We start from the raw sequence: 22848 nt of genomic DNA, 5'->3' as shown, positions 1-22848 counted from the left end.
AAAATTTACAATTTCTAACGATACTAGCTACTCATTCACTGCTCCATCTGATACATGACATTGGAAACTTAGTGCAGAAGGCTGACATGAAATGAGCAGCTTTAAAACAAAAACCTCTTGGAGCTCAAAGCCTTCAATGAGAGTCTGAGCCCATGATAAGTTCAGGTAACCTTTATTGTGACCCAACGTTGTCACAGCTTCAGATCCCCCAGCAAAAATGTGAAGAAAAAGTAGCTGCTTTTAAAATAGCTTAAGGTCAAAGCGTGCACCCCCACCCCACATCACCTCACCTTCTTTACTATGGTCACCACCGAGTTGTCAGTTTGTAATTGGATCCTTGGTACAGCCTTAACTGTAGGAAGTATTGCCTCACTCAGAAATTTCAACCCATACCCTGTAAACAAGTAAGTCTTTCTCCACTCAATGACTGGTGGCAGTGGTGGGCAATGAAGAGTCGACCATGCTTTTGTGGGTCTGGAGTTACATGTAGGCCAGAACGGGTAAAGGATGCAGCTGGGACGACCGTGTGAATCCTTCCCCACATTCGCAGTTTCCTTCCCTAAAAAGGGATGGGAGTGAATCAGATGGGTGATGTCCCCCAAACAAACATTTCTTCATTAGGTTCTGAACTCCAGATTTCTGACCGAAAGTCAATTCCACCATCTGCCACGGCAGGATTCAAACCTGGCAGTCCCCAGAACTGGGTTGATAGTCCAGTCAATAACGCAATTGGCTAACCCTCCTTTAATCCCCCGGTGATGGCACATGAACTCGCTGGTGCCTCCGCAGATGGGATGCGCGGGTAAAGCCCTTCTCACACTGAGAGCAGGTGAACTGCCTCTCCCCATTGTGCACCTGCCGGTGGGCCAGCAGGATGGAGGAATTGCTGAAGGTCTTCCCACACTCAGTGCAGAAGAACGGCCGCTCTCCGGTGTGCCCCTGCCTGTGGGCCAGCAGGGTGGAGGTCTGGGTAAAGCCCTTCCCACACTCAGGGGAGCTGAAGGGCCTCTCACCTGTGTGGACCCGCTGGTGCCTCAGCAGGTCAGAGAATTGCTGAAGGCCTTCCCGCATTCGGGGCAGCTGAAGGTCCTCTCCCTGGTGTGGACCCGCTGGTGCCTCACCATGTCGGAGGCATAGCTGAAGCCCTTTCCGCACTCGGGGCAGGTGAATGGCCTCTCCCCAGTATGACTGCGCTGCTGGGTCTCCAGGATAGAAGGGACACGGAAACCTTTTCCGCAGTCGCCACACTTCCACGGTTTCTGCCCGGGGAGGATCCATTGTGTTTCTCCATGGCCGAAGCTTCAGCTGCACACAAACGCATGCACAGCCCCTCCCTGCCGTGAATTCCTCTTTCCAGGCCATATAACTGCTTCAGGTTCCACAATCAGTGCGCTGCAACAGTAGAGTCTCTCATCCAGTCCCATTGATGCTGAAGACGTGCTCCAACAGAAACCAAAAGGCTTTGCTCCTTCTAACAGAATCACGGTCAAAAATTGTTGCAGTCCTGATGGATTGAGTGACTGTTGGACATTGACGTCGAAGTGAGGACTGCAGAAGCTGGAGAGTCAGAGTTGAACAGTGCGGCGCTGGAAAAGTACAACAGGTCCGGCAGCATCCGAGGAGCAGGATAGTTGATGTTTCGGGCATCAGCCCTTCATCTGTTGATTTTGAAACTTCCGTCTTCAGATCATCAAATGCTTTGTAAAAAGAGATTACAAAAGTCATGACTGTCAGTGCAAGGTAGAAATTCTGAACAAGCAGTTCTACTTTCTGCAGAACATTCTTTTCTTTTGTTATTCCACACTGAAAATTGAAAGCACCATCCCACTCTCTCTCCCCCTCTGTTCTCACACCGCTCTAACTAATTCTCCTGAAGGCGTTGATTCAGGATCTTACAGGGGCAGAACAGCAAAAACTTCAAGACTGACATCTCTCTGAATATTGGATAACTCCACTGCTGAGAGTGAGCAGGTCTGATTTTGGGATGCTCAAAAAATACTGTCAGTTCAGGCTGAACCTGCAATGCAAGTTCTTGAGGAACAACCAGACATGAAGTGGTTAACATCCCTGGAAAGAAGAGAGCAAAATAAGACATCAAAGGCATTAAAACCGACACCAGGGAGAAACTGAACACACAGATGTGGCAAGCCAGAGTCAGAGATATACAGCATGGAAACAGTCCAACTCATCGATGCCAACCAGATATTCTAAATTAATCTAGACCCATTTGCCAGCATTTGGCCCACATCCCTCTAAACCCTTCCATTTTATATTTCCATCCAGATGCCTTTCAAATGTCATAATTGTACAAGCATCCACCATTTCCTCTGGCAGCTCATTCCTTACACGCACCACTCTCTAAGTGACAGAGTGAATTTAGCACAGTGAATCCATCTTACCCACAGTGCCCAGGGGTGTGTAGGTTAAGTTAGCACAGCCAATCCACCCTAACCTGCACATCCCTCGATGATATGGGTAACAGAACACTGCCAATCCACCTGAACCCGTCCAAAACAGAACACTATGGGTCATTTAACATGGCGAATCCACCCCAACATCGACAAAGTTACAAATAAAACAATACCAGGTTACACTCCAAGTTTATTTCAAAGCACCGGCTTTCAGAGTGCTGCATCTTATTCAGTTGGTTGTGGAGTACAAGATCATAAGACACAGAATTTATGGAAAAACTTTTCAGTGTCCTGCCACTGAAATTATATACTGAACAAACCTGGATTGTTAAGTCTTTCATCGTTTGGAATGGTTTGCAGGTATCAATAATATCCAAGTCCCAGAATTTCCTGTCAGGCTCCTTCTTGAGATAACTTAAGGTTTTATAAGAAAAGGTGACATCTCAGCTCAGATAATGCATGAAAGGAGTGAGGTCAGAGTCTGTCTGTCTCCCAATCTTGAGTCAGCCCACTTCGATTTGCCAAGTGGAATTTACAAAATATTACATGTATTGGCTGCCTGCATTGACTGCCAGCACATTGTGCATTTAGAGTTATACAGTCATAAATGGACAGCTTGGAAACAGACCCTTCAGTCCAACTCATCCATGATGACCAGATATCCCAACCCAATCAAGTCCCACCTGCCAGCAACTTGCCCATATCCCTCCAAATTCTTCCTATTCATATGCCCATCCAGACTAGCCTCCACCACGTCCTCTGGCGGCTCATCCCATGCACATACCAACCCCTGAGTGAAGACGTTGCCTCTTAGGTCCCATTCACCCTAAACCTAAGCCCTCTAGTTCTGGACTCCCCCACCCCAGGGGAAAGAATTTGTCCATTTAACCTATCCAAGCCCCTCATGATTTTATAAATCTCCGTAAGATCACCCCTTAGCCTCTGACGCTCCAGGGAAAACAGCCCGAGCCTATTCAACCTCTCCCGATAGCTCAAATCTTCCAATCCTAGCAACATCCTTGTAAATATTTTATGAACCCTTTCAAGTTTCACAACATCTTTCCGATAGGAAGGAGACCAGAATTGCACGTAATATTCCAACAGTGGCCTAACCAATGTCCTGTGCAGCCGCTATTTGACCTCCCAATTCCCGTATTCAATACTCTGACTATTAAAGGAAAGCAGACTAAATGCCTTCTTCACTATCCAATCACTATCCTTTTCTTCACTACCTGCGACTCCACTTGCAAGGAGCTATGAAACTGCACTCCAAGACCTCTTTGTTCAGCAACACTTTCTAGGACCTTACCATTAAGTGTATAACTGCTGCTAAGATTTGCTTTCTCAAAATGCAGCACCTCACATTTATTTGAATTAAACCCCATCTGCCACTTCTCAGCCCATTGGCCCATCTGATCAAGATCTCGTTGTAATCTGAGGTCACCTTCTTCGCTGTCCACTACACCTCCAATTTTAGTGTCATCAGCAAACTTTTAGCTATACCTCTATTGCTCACATCCAAATCATTTATATAAATGATGAAAAGTAGTGGACCCAGCACAGATCCTTGTGGCACTCCACTGGTCACAGGCCTCCTGTCTGAAAAACAACCCTCCACCACCACCTTCTACCTTTGAGCCAGTTCTGTATCCAAGTGGCACGTTCTCCCTGTATTCCATGAAATCTAACCTTGCTCACCAGTCTCCCATGGGGAACCTTGTTGAACGCCTTACTGAAGTCCATATAGACCACATCTATTCTCTGCCCTCAGCAGTTCCCTTCAATAGTTCTTCAAAAAAACTCATTCAAGTTTGTGAGACATGATTTCCCACACGTAAAGCCATGTTGACTATCCCTAATCAGTCCTTGCCTTTCCAATACATGTACATCTTGTCCCTCAGTTGGATTCCCTCCAACAACACCGACGTCTGGCTCACTGGTCTATAGTTCCGTGGCTTGTCTTTACCACCTTTCGTTTACAGTGGCACAATGTTTATCAACCTCCATTCTTCCGACACCTCACCTGTGACTATCCATGAGACAAATATCTCAGCAAGAGGCCCAGCAATCACTTCTCTAGATTCCCACAGAGTTCTAGGGTACACTTGATCAGGTCCTGGGGATTTATCCACTTTTATTCATTTCAAGGCATCCAGCACTTGCTCCTCTGTAATATGGACATTTTTCAAGATGTCACCATCTATTTCCCGACATTCTATATCTTCCCTGTCCTTTTCCAAAGTAAACTCTGATGCAAAATACCCGTTTAGTATCTCCCCCATCTTCAGCGGTTCCACATAAAGGCTACCTTACTGATCTTTGAGGGGCCCTATTCTCTCCCGACTTATTCTTTTGTCCTTAATGTATTTGTAAAAACCCTTTGGATTCTCCTTAACTCTAGTTGCCAAAGCTATCTCATGTCCCCTGTTTTCCCCTCCTGATTTCTGTCTTAAGTATTCTCCTACTGCCTTTATACTGTAAGGCTTCACTCGATCTATCCTGTCTATACCTGACATATGCTTCCTCCATTTTCTGAACCAAACCCTTAATTTCTCCAGTAATCCAACTTTCCCTATACCAACCAGCCTTTCCTTTCACCCAAACAAGAATATACTTTCTCTGGACTCTAGTTATCACAGTCCTGAAGGCTTCCCATTTTCCAGCCGTCCCTTTACCTACAAACATTGGCGCACAATCAGCTTTTGAAAGTTCTTGCCTAATAGCATCAAATTTGTCCTTCCTCCAATTTAGAATTTTTGAGCAAAATTGAATGTATCTGCAAATGTAATGCTGCAAATACAAATTCATCCCCATGGAGAGTGTGGTTCTATGTGTGTAATAGAGAAACCCTGTTTCCATGCTGTATATCTATCCTTCTATTTGATATCAGATGCTTTATTTCTGTTGGTGCAAGTATGTTTGTAAATCATAGCTGGATATGAATAGTTAGATGTAAGGGAGTGAGAGTTCCTCAGGAAGAGCACGATCAGAATCCTTGGAGACCCCTTCTTCAGATTTACTTGGACTGGTTGACAGTCTGCGAGATTATGTATTGGGTCTCGATTGACTAAATGTTTTACTTTTCCCGAACGTGTAAAAGGGGCGTTAAAGCTTCAGCAGAAATCCAGCAGAGCTGAGAACAGACCAACATCTTACTCTGTGGGAACAGGGAGATCAACAGAGGACAGAGAAATCCAGACCTGAAATCCAAGCTGACACCAGACTACCCTGTGATCAGTGTTTTGATGAGCAGCACCAACCCTCTACCTTTACTGAGCGTCCCATTTGACTACCTCCTCGATATTCAGGATCCAGTCCTTGCCATCCTGAAGCCATGTCCCTGTAAGGAGTCTCAGATCATAATTATTCCCTTCAATGTGTCAGTCAATTGATTCACTTCTGTTACAATGCAGCTCACATTCAGTTTTTAGTTTCAGTTTTTGTGATCTTCTGAATCCAGTTTTGATTGCTGGTATATTTGCTCACCTTCTCCCTTTCTATCATTCTTTGATGTTCATTTCCACACCACGACATTGCTCACCAACCTCGAGTTGGATTGGCCAGGCTAAATTGCCCAAAGTGTCCAGGGATGTGCAGGTTAGTTGGGTTAGCCATGGGAAATGCAGTGTTATAGGTTCATAGTAATTGAAGCAGGAGTCAGCCATTTGGCCCGTCCTGCCTGCTCTCCCATTCATTAAGATTATGGCTGATCTATCCATCATCTCAGCTCCTCCTCCCTGCAGTTTCCCAACTATCCTTAATTCCCCAATTATGCAGAAACCCATCTAATTGTGTCTTGAATATACTTAACGAAGCTGCCTTCTCTGCTTCCTTGGGCAGAGACTTCCACAGTTTCACTACTCCCCAGGAAAAGCAGTTCCTCCTCATCTTTGTCCTTAATCTACTTCCCCTAATCTTGGGGCCGAGTCTCATCTACGATTCATTCACTCACTCACTCAGTTGCTGTCTCACAAATGAAAGATTTCATTGTAACTTCTTCTGCTCTGAGAAAGGGCAAAACATTTTTGAAAGCTGCTCTGAAAGTCCAGTCTTCACAACAACACTTCTGCTTTCACTGAAGATGATTAAAGTCATATAGCATAGAAACAGACCCTTTGGCCCAACTCATCCGTGCCAACTATACATCACAAACTAATCTAGTCCCGTTTGCCAGTATTTGACTCATCCCTCTAAATCCTTCCTATTCAAGTACCCATCCTTGAGTGGCTTTTAAATGTTATCATTGTACCAGCCTCCCCACTTCCTCTGGCAGTTCGTTCCATACACGTTCCACCCTCTGTCTGAAAATATGTTGCCCCTCAGGTCCCTTTCCCTACTCACCTTAAACTTCTGCCCCTTTAGTTTGGACTCCCTGAAAATGGAGTAAATTCCTTGGATATTCACCCTATCCATGCCCCTTATCAACTTCTTTAAAGGTTACTACTCAGCCTCTGATGCTCCAAAGAAAATATCTCCCTGGCCTATTCAGCCTCTTCCCACACCTCAAACCCTCCAAATCTAGCAACAGCCTTCTAAATATTTTCTGACCCCCTCTCAAAGTTTCGTAACATCTTTCCTACATCAGAGAGACCAGAGTTGAATGCAGTATTCCAAAAGTGGCCTAACCAATGTCCTGTACAGCCGCAAAATGATCTCCCAGTTCTTATACTGAATACTCTGACCAATAAAGGAAAGCATACCAAACACCTTGTTCACTATACTGTCTATGTAAGACTCCACCTTCAAGGAACGATGAACCTGCACTCCAAGGTCTCTTTGTTCTGGGACACTCCCCTTAACTGTGTCAGTCCTGCCTGGATTGCTGGACCAAAATGCAACATCTTACATTTCTCTGAATTTAACCCCATCTGTCACTCCTTGACTCATCCAATCAATTCTAATTTATGCTAAATTCTCTTTCCTCTCTTATTCCCTCGAAGCTGAAAATCTCTGTCCCACATACTCTCCTTCCATTCTCTCATTGCTGAACCTAATCCCTGCTGTACCTCATCCTGAAGGGTCTGTTTCAATGTGATTAACAGGCCCACACTCAGGGGGATCTAATGGAAACATACAGAATACTGAATGGCCTGGACAGAGTAGACTTTCAGAGGATGGTTCCATTGGTAGGAGAGACTAGGACCTGAGGGCACAGCCTTCGAGTAAAGGGAGGGCGTTTTAGAATGCAGATAAGGAGATACTTCTTCAGTGAAAGAGTGGTGAATCTATGGAATTCATTTCTACAGAAGGTTATAGAAGCCAGGTCACTGAGGATATTTAAGACTGAGGTAGATAGGTTCCTGAGTATCATGGGGATGAAGGGTTCCAGGGAGAGCCCGGGAGAATGGGGTTGAGAAACCTATCAGCCACGATTGAATGGTATGAACAGACCTGATGGGCAGAATGGCCTAATTTCTGCTCCTATGTCTTATGGTCTCTTGCTGTCCTGGCCAGAGTGAGAGAATTGGGAGCAGGAGTTGGCCATTTGGTATTTCGAGCCTGCACAAGTATTGAACAGATCATAACTGAATATGGATCTACTTACATCTAAGTGAATCGGCTGGAACGTTTTCACTGGAACATAGGAGGTCGAGAGGTGACCTTATTGAGGTTTATAAGATCACGAGGGGCATAGCTGAGGTCAACATCAGCTGTTGTTTCCAGAATAGGGAGCAATCTTTTTAAGGGGAGAGGAGAAAAATTTTAAAAAGACATGAGGAGCACATTTTTAGTTTAAGAGAGTGGAGTGCGTGTCAAATGAATGTCCAGAGGAAGTAGTGAATGCAGCTACAGTAACAACATTTAAAATAAATTTGAATAAGTGCACGAAATGAAACGTTTCAGAAGGATATGGGCCAAACATTGGCAGGTGGGACTAGTTTAGATTGTGAATATAGTCAGCATGGACTAGTTGGACTGAAGAGTCTGTTTCTGTGCTGTATGACTCTGTATCTATTCTGTGCTGGTCTTCAAACCATTTTCTTGCCTTCCCCCAAAACCATCCACTTCTTTGTTCATCAAAGTCAAATGAACTCAGCCTTGAATACATTCAATGACCGGCCTAATTGCTGAAAGACATCCACACGTCTGAACTCACAGCTCTCAATGAGAGTTTGAGCCTGACGGTAAGTTCAGGTAACCTTTACTGCGACCCAACTTTGTTACAGCTTCAGGTCTCCACATCACAAGGCGTAAAAAAAGTAGCTTTCTTAAAAAAAAAGCACCTCAATCTTAAAATCCACACACTCACCCCCACTCCCCCCACCACACTTTATTTATTTTTGGTCAGTTGAGTTGTCTCTTTGTAACTGGATCCTTCGTACAGCCGGGTAAAGCATGCAGCTGGGATGACTGAGTGAATCCTTTCCCGCAACGGCAGTTTCCATCACTGAAAAGGACATGAGTGAATCAGATGGGTTTTTGCCCTCTGAAAATGGTTTCATCCTTAGATTCTGAAGTCCAGATTACTGACCGAAGCCCAATTCTGCCATCTGCCGCGACGGGATTCGAACCTGAGAGTCCCCAGAGCTGGGTTGTTAGCGGTGCTCGGCCATCGCTCCTTCCAACCCCCTGCGATGGCACGTGAACGCACTGGTGCCTCCGCAGGTGGGAGGAGCAGGTGAACCGCTTCCGGCACTGACAGCAGGTGAAGGGCCTCTCTCCGGTGTGGACCCACTGGTGGGTCAGCAGTGCAGCTGACTGAGTGAACCCTCTCCCGTACATGGGGCACGTGAATGGCTTCTCTCACTTGTGGACCCACTCGTGCGTCTCCAGATGGCTGATCCGACTGAAGCCCTTCCTGCACACCGAGCAGGTGAATGTCCTCTCCCCGCTGGGAATATGTCTGTGGGTTTCCAACACGGATGGGGAAGGGAATCCTTTCCCTCAGTCCCCATATTTCCACAGTTTCCCCATTGGGGGAGCTTTCCTTGTGTTGGTCTGGGTTTGAAATTACAATCAGAACGGGGACATAGTCTTTCCCACCGTGAGGGATGAGACTTTGATTCCCCCAAGCTGAGTAAATGGTGTCAAGCACTTTTCACAGTCAGCGCACTGAATCTCCCTCACTCGGTGTCTCAGTATTCTTCCTGCCGCACCAGTGTCCAAAATCTCTCAAGCAAACAAAAGCAACAATGTCTTCTTGAATGGAATGGCTTCTGATATTCAAGTCCCAATGAATCAAGTGGCTCTGTCAGAAGTTGATGTATCATTTGTTTCCAGATTTCTTTCGGCATGTCTTCCTGAAAAAAAAATCACAAAATAAGTGATCATTGGCAGTACACTTAAACGAACATAACATAGGTGTCAGTTCCTATAGTTTGCCAGATGCCTGCTGATCACATAATACCCAGCACACAGAAACCTGAAATCCCTCATGCAGCCAGATAGGCTTAGGTGTGTTTAGAGGAAAACTTCATTCAAATCTAATCTCATCTTAAGCTAAATACGTGTACATATATATATCAATATGGCAATCATTTCAATGCGGCTCAGTTCCATGAGAAACTACACTTTTAATTATGAACATGAGGAAAAAAGCAATCATTTTCAAGGGTGCAAACTGCATGCGTGCCAATCTGAGGGAATACACAAGGAAAATACCTAAAAGGGAGATAGAAAGTATTTGAGCACCTTTGCAGAATCTGCTCCCTCTCTGGATTCTCTCCAGTTGCTACAAGTAAACCTCCCTGGGGGTCACGCAGCCCTGCATCGGGAAGCACTGGGATGGTCAACTACGACCAGTTTACATGGAGAACACATCTCCACATTAAACAGCCTCGAGGCAAACTTCCGTTCCTTCCACTTAAAGTTCAAAACCTCTCAAAGCGAAATTCCCCAGGTAAGTTTGGAAGAATTTCTTCCAGGTGTTCACTAATCATTTCTATGAGCACTTTGTTAAAGTTTGAATCTTGTGAGTTTTGAAAATTAGTGATTCTGAGCGAAATCACAGTTCGAAAAACAGAATGTGGGAATTTAGACAGAGTTTATTTTTGCACATCGACGATATGTCTGCACAACAACAAATGACACGACAGCAGAGAAGATCTTTTGACGTCATTCTCAAACGTGCCTGCCACACGCCAGATGAAAAGCTAAATACTTCTCTGGAAAAACTGCCGAGCAATGCAGGAGAATGGCACAACGCGTGCTTATTGGGATCATAACCCAAAAGAGAGACCATTCTCTCCTATTCATTCAACGTCGTCTTTAGCAGCTTTCCCATATAACAGCGCTCTGTTCTGTACCTTGCCTTCACATCCGCTTCCCAAAAAAGCTTCGACATAAATATTTTACAATGATATACTGGCCCAATGTGTACAGTTGAGGTGAAAACCTCTGAGTGGTCTCCAGTTCTCTGTATCCTATGTTGAGGAGGGCAATACTTGTCACTGGCCACTCGGGTGTCAGAGAAAACTTTCGAAACAGTGGAGGGAGCCTGTTTCCGGGGGACGGGCCAAACAGCAGCAGGGAGACAGAATGAGAAGCAGCTGTTCTGGAAACTCTTCGTCACTTGCAATTCTGAGAGCAATGTCAAATGTATTTCACACTGAGCAAGTCTCAACTGGCTCAAGAGGTGTGTGGTGGGGAAATAGCCGCTGTTTGGCTTGTTGGTCTAGGGGCATGATTCTCAGGTAGATTCTTTAAATGTGCAGACTTGTGCGCGGTCCTAGATTCAACTCCCCAAAAAAGTCTGCGTCTCATAACTTGATTTGTGCAAAAATGCCCCATTAATTTTGTCAAAAAGCACCTTCGTGAAACGAGGTTTGGCTGCCAGGAGGACGAATGAGGCAGAAAACAGGGAAGTGAAATGCTTGGAGACAGCGTTGACTAAGTTGACGTGAGTGGTGCAGTGTTTGAGGGATGTCAGCGATGAGGGTCGATTGGAAATTTGGGACAGCTCTCTTCGGAATACAGAAGTTTGAAATCTGGCCCGATTGAAGCTTTTCAAGTCATGCGAAGTCCAGACAGAGAAAGTAATGTAGTCAAAATGTTCCCACCCCTGAAAGGATCGGCAACGATTCGGCAGAGTTTAAAAGTCATGAGGAAAAGACCCAAAAGTGACATTAGGAAGAATGCTTTCGTACAGGGAGTGGTTGGGGTCAGTAAATCCCGAACTGACACTGACAAAGAGGCAGATTCATTAGACGCAAACGGGAATTCGGTGATCATGTTTAAAGTAACAATGTGCAGAATTACATGGAGAAGGCAAGAGAATGATATGAATAGAGACCCACGTTTACTTACGGTGTCGACCCAGCAGAGCGAAGGTGGGCCGCATGGCGTCTCTTCAGAGTGAAATCACAAGAGAATGTGGGAAGTTAGAAAAAGTTTATATTTACACAGCCTCCATACGTCTGCGCAACACCACACAAGACGACAGCAGTGGAGATCTTTGACATCAGTCTCGAACGTGCATGCCACGCGCCAGACGAAAGGCTGAAGGGACCTGTGGAAAAGGCTGCTGTGCATAGAAGCAGAGTGGCGCAGCGGGAGCGTGCTGGGCCCATAACCCAGAGGTCGATGGATCGAAACCATCCTCTGCTATTGTTCAGTGTCTCCTTGAGCGGCTTTCATTTGTGATGGCACTCTGTTCAGTATCTTGCCTTTCAAACGACTTCCTGAGTGTCTAAACATCTTTCACGATGCTTTGCTCTTTTACTTACCATATCGTTTGCTTCCCAAAACTTCGGGTATCTGAGCTCAATATCGATACACAAGTCATATTTACACAGTTGCGCTGGCACCTTTGTGGAGCTCTGAGTTGTCTTGTCCTGTTCTCTGTCGCTGTGGCCTGATCTCGTGTGAAACCTCTTCTCTCAGATGGCAATGAACCGGTGAAGTTGAAACACATGACTTGCTGTTTTAGTCCATTTCCTGCAGTAATGAAACCAACGCCCGTGTAATAAAAGACTTTCTGCAGGATTGCTGTGTCAGGACAAATTCTGAACACCAAGCAGGCTGCACAAAAATGCACTCATATCAATTTACCTGAGGGAAGAGTCTCCGGTGTCCATTTCTCTCTGTCCCGACAGCACAGCATCTTTCTGTCTCTCCGTTAACAAGACCTTTGGAACAAATTCAAAGTTGCCCATTTCCTACGCATTACTGTAATTGATTTCTCCTGCCTCACGTAATAGTGTGAGAGAGCAGAAGAGTGAATGGGCTCTGCCTTACACCAGCACAGCTTGCAAGTGGAAACAAAATGGTTCAATTATCCACCAGTGGAGAGAGCCCGGTCCCTGGGGATGGGACAAACAGCTCCATCCTGGGAGCAGGGAGACAGATTGCGAAGCAGATGTTCTTGAAACTCTTCGCTGCTTGCGTTTGTGGGAGCAATGTACAACGAATTTCGTACTGAGCAAGTCTCAGCTGTTTCAGGAGCTGGCTGCACCCATGGCTGGTGGCTCGTTAGTCTGTAATGTGATTCTAGCTTTGGGTCTTCGAGCATATGCAGCCGCGTGAGAGTTCCCGCGTTGCAATTCCAGGTGAACCATTATTCCTTAAATTGACATGAGCAAAAATGCCCGATCAATTTTCTCAAAGAGCCACTTCGTTAAATAAGATCGGACTGCCTGGATTAGGGACGGTGCAGAGCTGTCATTGCAGTGAACACGGCGAAGGGAAACACGTATTGAAAGTGAGAACAAGTATTGCAGATTTTTCGCCCGCGCAATCCGAGTCTGAATGAATCCTCCACCTGTATTACGCTCAATTCTGAGGGTGATACTTCAGGAAGCGGGGAAGTGAAGTGATTGCAGACGGCGCTGAACAGGTTAACGTGAATGGCACCGTCCTGAGGAATGTCAGCAGTGAAGGGAGACTGGAAAGTTTGGGGCAGCTCTGTTTGGAGAACAGAGGGCTGAAAGCTGGTCTGATTGAAGTTTACCACGTCATGAGGGTGTCAGACAGAGGAAATAATGCAGTGAAAATGGTCCCAGGCCTGAAAGGATCGAGAACGATTTGGCAGAGATTTAAGGTCATCAGGAAAATAAGTAAAAGTGACATTAGGAAGACCGTTTTCGCACAGGGAGTGGGGTCAGTAAGTCGCTGTCTCACAGTGACAAAGAGGCAGATTCAATGGACACAAAAGGGAATTCGGTGGGCATGTTCAATGTAACAATGTGCAGATTTACAGGGAGAAGGCGACAGAATGAGACACTTATTTACATATTGTGTTGAACCAGCAGAGCTAAGGTGGGCTGCATGGCCTCAGTCTGCGCTGTCACACATTTCGTGATTCTGAGTGAAATCGGAGTTGGACAAACAGAACGTAGGAAAATTGACAACGGATATATTCTGCACAACAGGATTATCCATCACAGCAATGAAGGTGTTTTGACATCATTCTCGAAGGTCCATGCCACAATGCAGATTCAAAACGGAGTATTCCTTTGAATCACTGAGAAATTTGTTTACAGTTATTCAGTTGAGGTGAGCGGAGTTGCGCATTGGGAGCCACTCCAGTTGATAGGTCGAAGCCTTTTCTCCTGTGTGATAGTCCCACCAGCACTCCAATTTGCTGTGCTTCCAGTCAGTAGATGCAGATTACTATCCCATACTGATACACGGGCCACGATGACCCAGCTGTGGTGACAATCTTGTGAAGGTCTGAGTGCTCTTCTTCTGTTCTCTGTCTGGCTGCTATGATCCGAATCATCAAACCTCTCTTCTCCGAGATAGGATTAAATTGGTGAAGGTGAAACACATCAGTTGCGGTGTGTTCCATACGCAGGAGGCCCTGCAGTAATTCCCCCCGCTGTTTCACACAGCAGTATCCTCTCGGTGAATTACGGTTGGGAAAACAATCGATTGAACCAAATCAGTGTCCGCCATTGGATTTTCCTGACACCGTTTATAAAATTCAGGCTCACCGTTAATGTGGAGCGGGGCCGTCAGACTGTCGTTTCCGCTCCTTCTGTTGAATAAAGATAATTTTAACTGTGTCCAGAGAGAGGAAAAGATTTGCTGTTGGTGGGAAATATTTCTATCTGAACTCGCTGTCACTCTCCTGATAGATTGAAACATAAAGACGGGAGTCTCTGGATTATGCTGTAAAAACATTGGTATTATATTACTCACTCCACAAGGTCACCAACTGAAAGAAGCGGCTTCCCAGAGGGAGACAGCTGTAATTAATCGTCGTGATGAACTGGGGGAGATGAGCATTTGGTCCACCAACTACGTCAGTGAACCTGACGTGATTCGACCACGCTACCTTCTGATCTAGGAGTCAGACGCGCTACCTTTCCGCTCCAAACTCACGGATAGCACCAGCCCTCTATTCATACTTCAGGGAAGTGATCGCACTGCAATGATTTTACATTATGAGTCACAACGGAGATCAAAAGTTCATGTCTGTTCTGTCTCTTCCCCCTCTCCTTCTGTCTCGCGAAACAATTGCCAACTCTACCTCAATAAAAAGGTGAAAGAACTGTCGATGCTGTATATCAGAAACAAAAAAAACAGGAGTTGCCGGTGACCCTTCCACAGAACTGATGGTGATTGGGAAAACGTTGGTTTATATGCAGGAGATATTGTGGGAGGAAGGCGGATGCAGTAAATGATAGATCAGGACAGAGCCCAAAGCGAGGGAAGAACTGTTGGACAGGAAACGGAGTTGACAACGATCTGTGTGGGAGCGTGAATGGAGACTGTTCGTGGCTAAGAATACATAGTGTACAATGACAGACTGCGTGATAACAATGCTTGGTGTGTGTGGTCGGGACGAGGATACTATGGATTTCAGGCCCTAGAGTTATTGAATTCGATATTGGGACCGGAGGGATGTATGGTCCCCAAGTGAAATATTCGGTGTTCTTCGTTCTGCTGGTGCTGAGCTTCACCGGAACACTACAGCAAACCTGAGACAGAGATGTTGGCCAGGGAACAGGATGGGGTGTGGAATTGGCAGGCAACTGGAAGCTCAGGGTCTTTTTGCGGGCAGAACGTAGATGTTCTGTGCAGCAGTCACCCAGTTTACGGTTCGTTTTCCCCAATGGAGATGAGCCCATATTGTGAGCAGCAAATGCAGTAGACTGGGTTGTGGGAAGAGCAGGTAAAGTGCTGCTTCACCTGGAAGGTAAGTTTGGCCCTTGGATAGTGAGGAGGGAGGAGGGAAATGGGCTGGTGTCACACATTCGGCAATTGCAAGGTAAAGTGCCGTTGGACTATTGGGGTGGGAATGGGGGTAGGGTTGATGGGAATGAAGGAAGAGTTGACCCAATTTATAACTTCTGTCCATTTACTTATCCGCCAAATAGAGAAATTTGTTAAGTGTGCACAAGGAAATTTTCTAATTCACAATGAGGATGTACATACTGGCGAAGGTGCAAAAGCTAAGGGCCAGCAACCATAATTCTATTAACATTAGAATAGTGATTGAAAATAATATATCAGATCTAAAGGTTGAAGTTCTAAATTGGAGGAACACTCAGGTATTAGGCAAGATGTTTCAAAAGCTGATTGGGGGCAGTTGTTCGCAGGTTAAAGGTCTGCTGGAAAATGGGAAACCCTCAAATATGAGATAACAAGAATCCACACACAGTATATTGCTGTTCGGGTGAAAGGAAAGGCTGGTAGGTGTAGGGCATGCTGGATGACCAGAGAAATTGAGATTTTGGTAAAGATAACGAAAGATTCATACATCAGGTATCGACAGAGAGATCGAGTGAATCCTTACAGAATAAAGACAGTACAGCATACTTAAGAGAGAAATCATGAGGGCAAAAAGGGGACATGAGATAGCTTTGTCAAATAGAGTTAAGGATAACCCAAAGGGTTTTTATAAATACGTTAAGGACAAAAGTATAACAACGGAGGGAATAGCGCCCCTCAAAGATCAGCAAGGCGGCCTTTGTGTGGAACTGCATAAGATCGGGTGGGGCGGGGCGGGGGGGAACTCAACGGATATTGTACATCAGTGTTTACTGTGGAGAAAGGCATGGAAGAGAAAGAATGTGAGAAAGTTTCTGGTGACATGTTGAAAAAATGTCCATATTACAGATGAGAAATTGCTGGATGTCTTGACATGCATAGAAGTGGATAAATCCCAAGGACCTGATCAGGAGTACCCTAGAACTCTGTGGGAAACTGGGGAAGTGATTGGTGGGCCTCTCACTGAGATATTTGTGTCATCAAGAGTCACAGGTGAGGTGCCGGAAGGCTAGAGGTGACTAACGTGGTGCCACTATTTAAGAAATGTGGTAAAGAAAAGCCAGGGAACTATAGACCATTGAGACAGACATCCGTGATGGGCAAGTTTTTGGAGAGAATCCTGAGAGATAGGATTTACACGTATTTGGAAAGGCAAGAATTGATTAAGGATAGTCAGCATGGCTTTATGCTTGGGAAATCATGTCTCACGAACAATTTTGAGGTTTTTGAAGAAGTACAAAGTGGATTGATGAGGACAGAGCGATGGACGTGATTTATATGGACTTCAGGAAGGCATTCATCAAGATTCCACATGGGAGACGTGGGAGCAAGGTTTACTCTCATGGCATGCAGGGACAACTCGTCATTTGGATACAGAACTGGCTAGAAGGCAGAAGACAGAGGGTGGTGATGGAGGGTTGCTTTTCAGACTGAAGGCCTGTGACCAATGGTATACCACAAGGATCGATGCTGGGTCCGCTACTTTTTGTCAGTTATATAAATGATTTGGATGTAAACTGAGGAGGTATAGTTAGTACGTTTGCAGATGACACCAAAATTGGAGGTGTTGTGGACAGCAAAGAAGGTTACCTCAGATTACAATGGGACCTTGATCAGATGGGCCAATGGGCTGAGAAGTGACAGATGGAGGTTAATGTAGATAAATATGAGGTGCTGCATTTTGGAAAAACAAATCAGAGCAGGACTTTTACACTTAATGGGAAGTTGCTTGGACGTGTTGCTGAGCAAAGAGACCTTGGAGTTCAGGTTGATAGTTCCTTAAAAGTAAAGACGCAGGCAGATTGGATAGTAAAGAAGGCGTTTGGTATGCTTTCCTTTGTTGGTCAGAGCATCGAGGATAGATGTTGGGAGCTCATGTTGCCACTGTACAGAACATTGGTCAGGCCACGTTTGGAATATTGCATGTAGTTTTGGCCTGCTTCCTATCGGAAAGATGTTTTGAAACTAGAAAAGGTGCAGAAAAGATTTACAAGGGTGTTGCCAGGGTTGGGGGGTTGAGCTATAGGGTGATGCTGAATCCACTGTTTTCTCTGGAGCGTCGGAGGCTCAGGGGTGACCGGAAAGAGGTTCATAAAATCATGAGGGATATGGATAGGCCAAATAGACAAGTTCTTTTCCCTGGGATTGGGGAGTCCAGAACTACAGGGCATAGTTTTAGGAAGGGGAGAGGAAAGATATAGAATGCACTTAAGGGGCAACCTTTTCACGCAGAGGGTGATGCATGTACGGCATGAGCTGCTGGAGTAAGTGGTGGAGGCTGTATAATTACAGCATTTAAAATGCATCTGGATGTGTATAAAAATAGGAAATATTTATGGGGATTTGGGCCAAGTGTTGGCAAATCGGACTTGATTAGGTTAGGATATCTGGGCTGCATGGACGAGTTGGACCAAAGGGTCTGTTTCCGTGCTGTACATCTGTGTCACTCTGTGAGATCCATGGGATTATTTAGGAGAAAGTGAGGACTGCAGATGCTGGAGATCAGAGCTGAAAATGTGTTGCTGGAAAACCGCAGCAGGTCAGGCAGCATCCAAGAAGCAGAAGAATCGACGTTTCGGGCATGAGCCCTTCTTCAGGACGTTTTAGCTATAAACTGTAAACATTCCCTTAGTTAAATATTGTGAAGTGTGAAGCCATTGTTTTAGTCCCCAACTTCGACCTGAGCTCCCCCCTCCCCCATCCCAGTAACTCTGTTGACAGCCTTCGTGTCACATTTAAAACTAGGATCAATAGATTCATGATCAGTCGGGGGATGAACAGTTATAGGAAAAGGGCAGGAAAGTCCAAGTGGAGAATGTCACATCAGCCACAATCCTATTGAATGGAGAAGCAGGCTCAAGGGGTTGAATGGCATTTTCCTCTTCCTATTTATTATGGTTCCCGAGCCCTTACCTCTGAAACAGGGTCCTGGCTTCAGTATGTGCCATTACTGAGAGTGCTGATGTTCCCTTGTGTAATATCAACAACTTAGCAGCTGCTGAAACCTCTTGCTCCTTTGTTACCTCTCAACACAATAAGCCAAAGTGTCCAGGGGAGGGGATGGCCGAATTTATTGTCACCAGACTATTCACCCACGTAATGTTCTGGGGACCTGGGTTCAAAACCTACCACAGCAGATGGTGAAATCTGAATTCAATATAAATCTGGAATTAAGAGTCAAATGATGAAACTGTTGTGGTTTGTTGTAAAAACTTATCTGGTTTACTGCTGTCCGAATCTGATCTGATCTGATCTACATGTGATTTCAGATCCACTGTCAGCTGGTTGAATCTTCACTGCCCTTTCAGTCAATTCTTAAAGCTCACCTTTTTTAACTATGATGTTGCCAGAATGATTTATTGACGGCATAGGCTGGGACTTTCTTTCACTGGAGTGTAGGAGGTTGAGGGTGGAGGTTATGGAGGTTTATGAAGTCATGAGGGACAAGGATAAGGTGATTAACCAGTGTCTTTTCCTGAAGGGTAGGGGAGTTCAAAGTCTGGGAGTATAATTTTAAGATGAGAGGGAGAAGATTTAAAAAGGACGGAGGGGGGCAACGTTTTTTACATTGAAGGTGGTTCGTGTGTGGAATGAACTGTCAGAGGAAGTGGTGGATGCAGGTCATGTTACAATGTCGAAAATTATTTGGATAAGTACATATGAGTCAAACACAGGCAGGTGGGTCTAATCTTCCCCCAGATATAAAAAGGGGGAGCCAGTCAGAGGGGGGCAGGGCCACGCCTATCGTTGTTGTGTGGCATGTGTGACAGCTGCAACAAGACGTCCCAAATCCTGTGCTCAAGGCTCTGAACAATGAAAGCAAGCATGCCAAAATCCCTCTTCACCACCCTGTCTACCCACGACTCCATTTTCTAGGAGCTGATAATCCGCAACCCTAGATCTGTCTCAGTTTTGGTCCCCTTGATGTCCTGATTTCTGACTTCTTCAACTCTGGGTTTGTGTTGAACTTGATGGGATACTTTGTCCAACTCAGCATGTTTAAACAGTATCACTCAGAGAGATTAATTTGAAAGTTTTCAGGAGGTGAGCTCAACAAGGTTGAACTATTCAAAGTTACTTGGACTCTATTTTAAAGTTACATTTGGACCAGTCGTCAGAGACACGTACAGCATGGAAACAGACCCTTCAGTCCAACTTGTCCATGCTGACCTGATATCCTAAATTAATCTAGTCTCATTTGACAGTACCTGACCCATATACTCTGGCAGCTCATTTCATATATATACCACTCGCTGCATGAAGAAGTTGTCCATTTAATATATTTGTCTCTTACGCTAAACCTCTGCCCTCGAGTTCTGGACTCCTCCATCCCAGGGAAAAGACCTTGTCTATTACCCTGTCCACGCCCCTCATGATTTCGTAACCTCTATTAGGTCACTAATCTGCCTCAGATGATCCAGTGAAAACAGTTCCAGCCTATTCAGACTCTCCGTGTAGCTCAAACCCTCCAACCCTCAGCAACATTCCTGTAAATCGTTTCTCATATAGAAGTCAACGTTTCAGTCCTGAAGAAGGGTTAATACCCAAAACCCTGACTACTCCACATCCTGGTGCTGCCTGGCTTGCTGTATTCTCCCAATCTCCTGCTTGCCTGCTCCGGCATGCAGTATGTAGTGGCTCAGTGGTTACCACTGCAGCCTCATAGTGCCGGGGGCCCAGCTTTGATTGCAGCCTTGGGTGACTGTATGTGAGCAGTTTGCACATTCTCCCAGCGTCTGTGTGGGTTTTCTCTGGGTGATCCTGTTTTCTTCCATAAACCAAAGATGTGCAGGTCTTGTGGATTGACCATGCTTACTTGCCCGTTGAGGTAGGTACATTAGTTAGAGGGAAATGTGTTTGGATGGGCTACTCTTCGGAGGGTCGGTGTGGACTTGTTGGGACAAATGGCCTGTTTCACACTGAAGCTAATCTCATCTGCGCTACATTTGTCACTAACGAATGACAGAGTAGACTCGCCAGGCCGAATGGCCTAACTTCTGCTCCGATGGTCTTACGGTCTTAGGTTTCTCTGGATCATTTTATTTGGCAATGTGCAGTCCCGGGCTCAATGAGCAGCAGTGCCCACTGAAAGCAAAGCTCATATGATGGTTGAACTCCTACATTGTGGAAACAGGTCCTTCAGCCCAACACATCTGCACTGATCTTTCGAATAGTAATCCAGTCAGATCCATTTTCCTACCCTCCATAAATTGCACACAGACCCCGACGGGTGGAAGTATTCCTGGGTTCTTGGTGCCATGAGGCAGCAGTGCAATACCTGAGCCACCATGGGGTTGTGGTTGTGGGGTGTAGGGCAGGCAATTGAAGTCCAGCAGAAAACAAAAACAGCGCACCTACTCTCCCACTGCACCCACTGTCAGGACTGGCAGGATGTTCAGTCCTGGGGGATGACCCAAGGCAGCGTTGCCAGTGGGATCTGATTGCTGGGAACGTTGGTGCCCCTGCTGGTGCTTCCGCAAGTTGCAATAAAATATGAACCTCTTTGCACACTCGGGCGGGCTGAAGGGCCTCACCTCAGTGTGGACACACTGGTGCTTCAGCAGGGCGGAGGAATTCAGGGCGCACTCAGGGCAACACAACGGCCTCCACCCCTCCGCCACCAACTCCCACCTCCACCACCCCGGGTGGATCAGCTGGTGCTTCAGCAGTGTGGAGGAGCGGGTAAAGCCCTTCCCACACTCGGGGCAGGAGAACGGCTTCTCCCCGGTGTGGATGGACTAGTGTCTCAGCAGGGCTGAGGAACTGCTGAAGGCCTTCCTGCACTTAGGGCAACTGAATGACATCTCCCTGATGTGGACCCACGAGCGGGCCAGCAGGATGGAAGAAAGATTAAAGCCCTCCCTGCACTCGGTGCAGAAGAACGGCATCTCCTCAGTGTGGACCCACTGGTGTCACAGCAGGTGGGAAGAACTGCTGAAGGCCATCTCGCACTTGGGGCAGGAGAACGGCCTTCCACGGTGTGGACCACCTGGTGCGTCAGCAGGGCAGAGGAATCACTGAAGGCCTTCCCACACTCAGGGCAGCAGAAGGGCCTCTTTCCCTCTGTGGACCCATTGGTGCTTCAGAACCCTTTCAAATTTCACAATATCCTTCTGATAGGAGGGAGACCAGAACTACATACAATATTCCAAAAGTGGTCTAACCAATGTCCTGTACAGCCACAACATAACTTTCCAACTCCAACACTCAGTCAGAGGATTACGAAAGCTTTGAAAACCCACAAAAAACAAACAGGAAAGAATGGAGGGAAAAACCGAATATTTGAGAGTTAGCTTGGAAGCATCAATGAGAAATCGGCGGACTGAGTTTATTGGGTACCTGTTCTCCTTAAATATACTACATACGTATATCTCTTGTGCTCTTCGTAGTTTCTCTGTGCTGCAGTGTGTAGCGGCTCGTTGAAATAATGTCCTGATGCAGCTTCGTTTGTGGGTGTTGGGATGATTGCTTCTGTGGTTAAGGATTTGGTTTGTGTGTGTTGTTTTTCTGTCGACGCTAGTTTGAAGTTCCCCATTCGCTCCCAACGGAAGGTGGGAATTTAGAAAACGTTTATATTTACACAGTCTCCTCACGTCAGCGCAACAATAAAATAGTTTAATTATCCGCCAGTGGAGAGAGCCCGGTTCCTGGAGATGGGACAAACAGCTGGCTCAGGGATATCAGTCCACATTGCTCTCTTTGCCACCAGTTCTGAGGGAGAATATTGGAGGGACAAAGGAGTGAATAACGATCTGTGTCGGAGGGTGACTAACTGTTAATGGAGACTGTTCCTGGCTAACAATAAGTCGTGTGTAACAGCAGACGATGTGATAACAAGGCCTCGTGTGGGTTTGGTTGGGGTTAAGGGCATGGGGTTCGGGTCGAAACAATGTTGAACTCGATGTTGAAGACTGGAGGGCTATAGGATCTCCAAGTGGAAAATGAGGCGTTGGTCTTCCATCTGGAGCTTAGCTTTCATGGAACACTGTTGCATGCCTGAGACAGAGATGTTGGCCAGGGAACAGGGTGGCGTGTTAAAGCGACAGGCAACCAGAGGCTCAAGGCCTTTTGTTGCGGGCAGAACCGAGATGTTCTGCGAAGCAGTCACCCAGTTCATGCTTCATTCTACTTTGGGGAAACCACACTGTGTAGTAGACTAGGTTGTGGCAAATGTGCAGGTAAAGTGCTGCTTCACCTGGAAGGTATGTTCGACCCCTTGGATATTCAGGAGGGAGCAGGTAAATGGGCAGGTGTTGCACATTCTGTGGGTGCAGCGGAAGGT

General features: G+C 46.0%; 1 protein-coding gene and 1 non-coding gene across 2 annotated transcripts in view; one reads left to right on the top strand and one right to left on the bottom strand.

The window, feature by feature from the left end:
* The window catches only part of LOC140460632 (uncharacterized), a 1198404-nt gene that overhangs the window by 371200 nt on the left and 804356 nt on the right, over positions 1-22848 (bottom strand). The gene's annotated exons all lie outside the window — the stretch shown is intronic.
* On the top strand, positions 11886-11957 carry trnam-cau (transfer RNA methionine (anticodon CAU)). Its single transcript has one exon. It is a non-coding gene; the product is annotated as a tRNA-Met (tRNA).

The sequence above is a fragment of the Chiloscyllium punctatum genome, chromosome 36 (assembly GCF_047496795.1).
Source record: "Chiloscyllium punctatum isolate Juve2018m chromosome 36, sChiPun1.3, whole genome shotgun sequence".
Classification (NCBI taxonomy): Eukaryota; Metazoa; Chordata; class Chondrichthyes; order Orectolobiformes; family Hemiscylliidae; genus Chiloscyllium; species Chiloscyllium punctatum.
The sequence above is the reverse complement of the archived record's forward strand: the minus strand, read 5'-3'. Positions and strand labels throughout refer to the sequence as shown.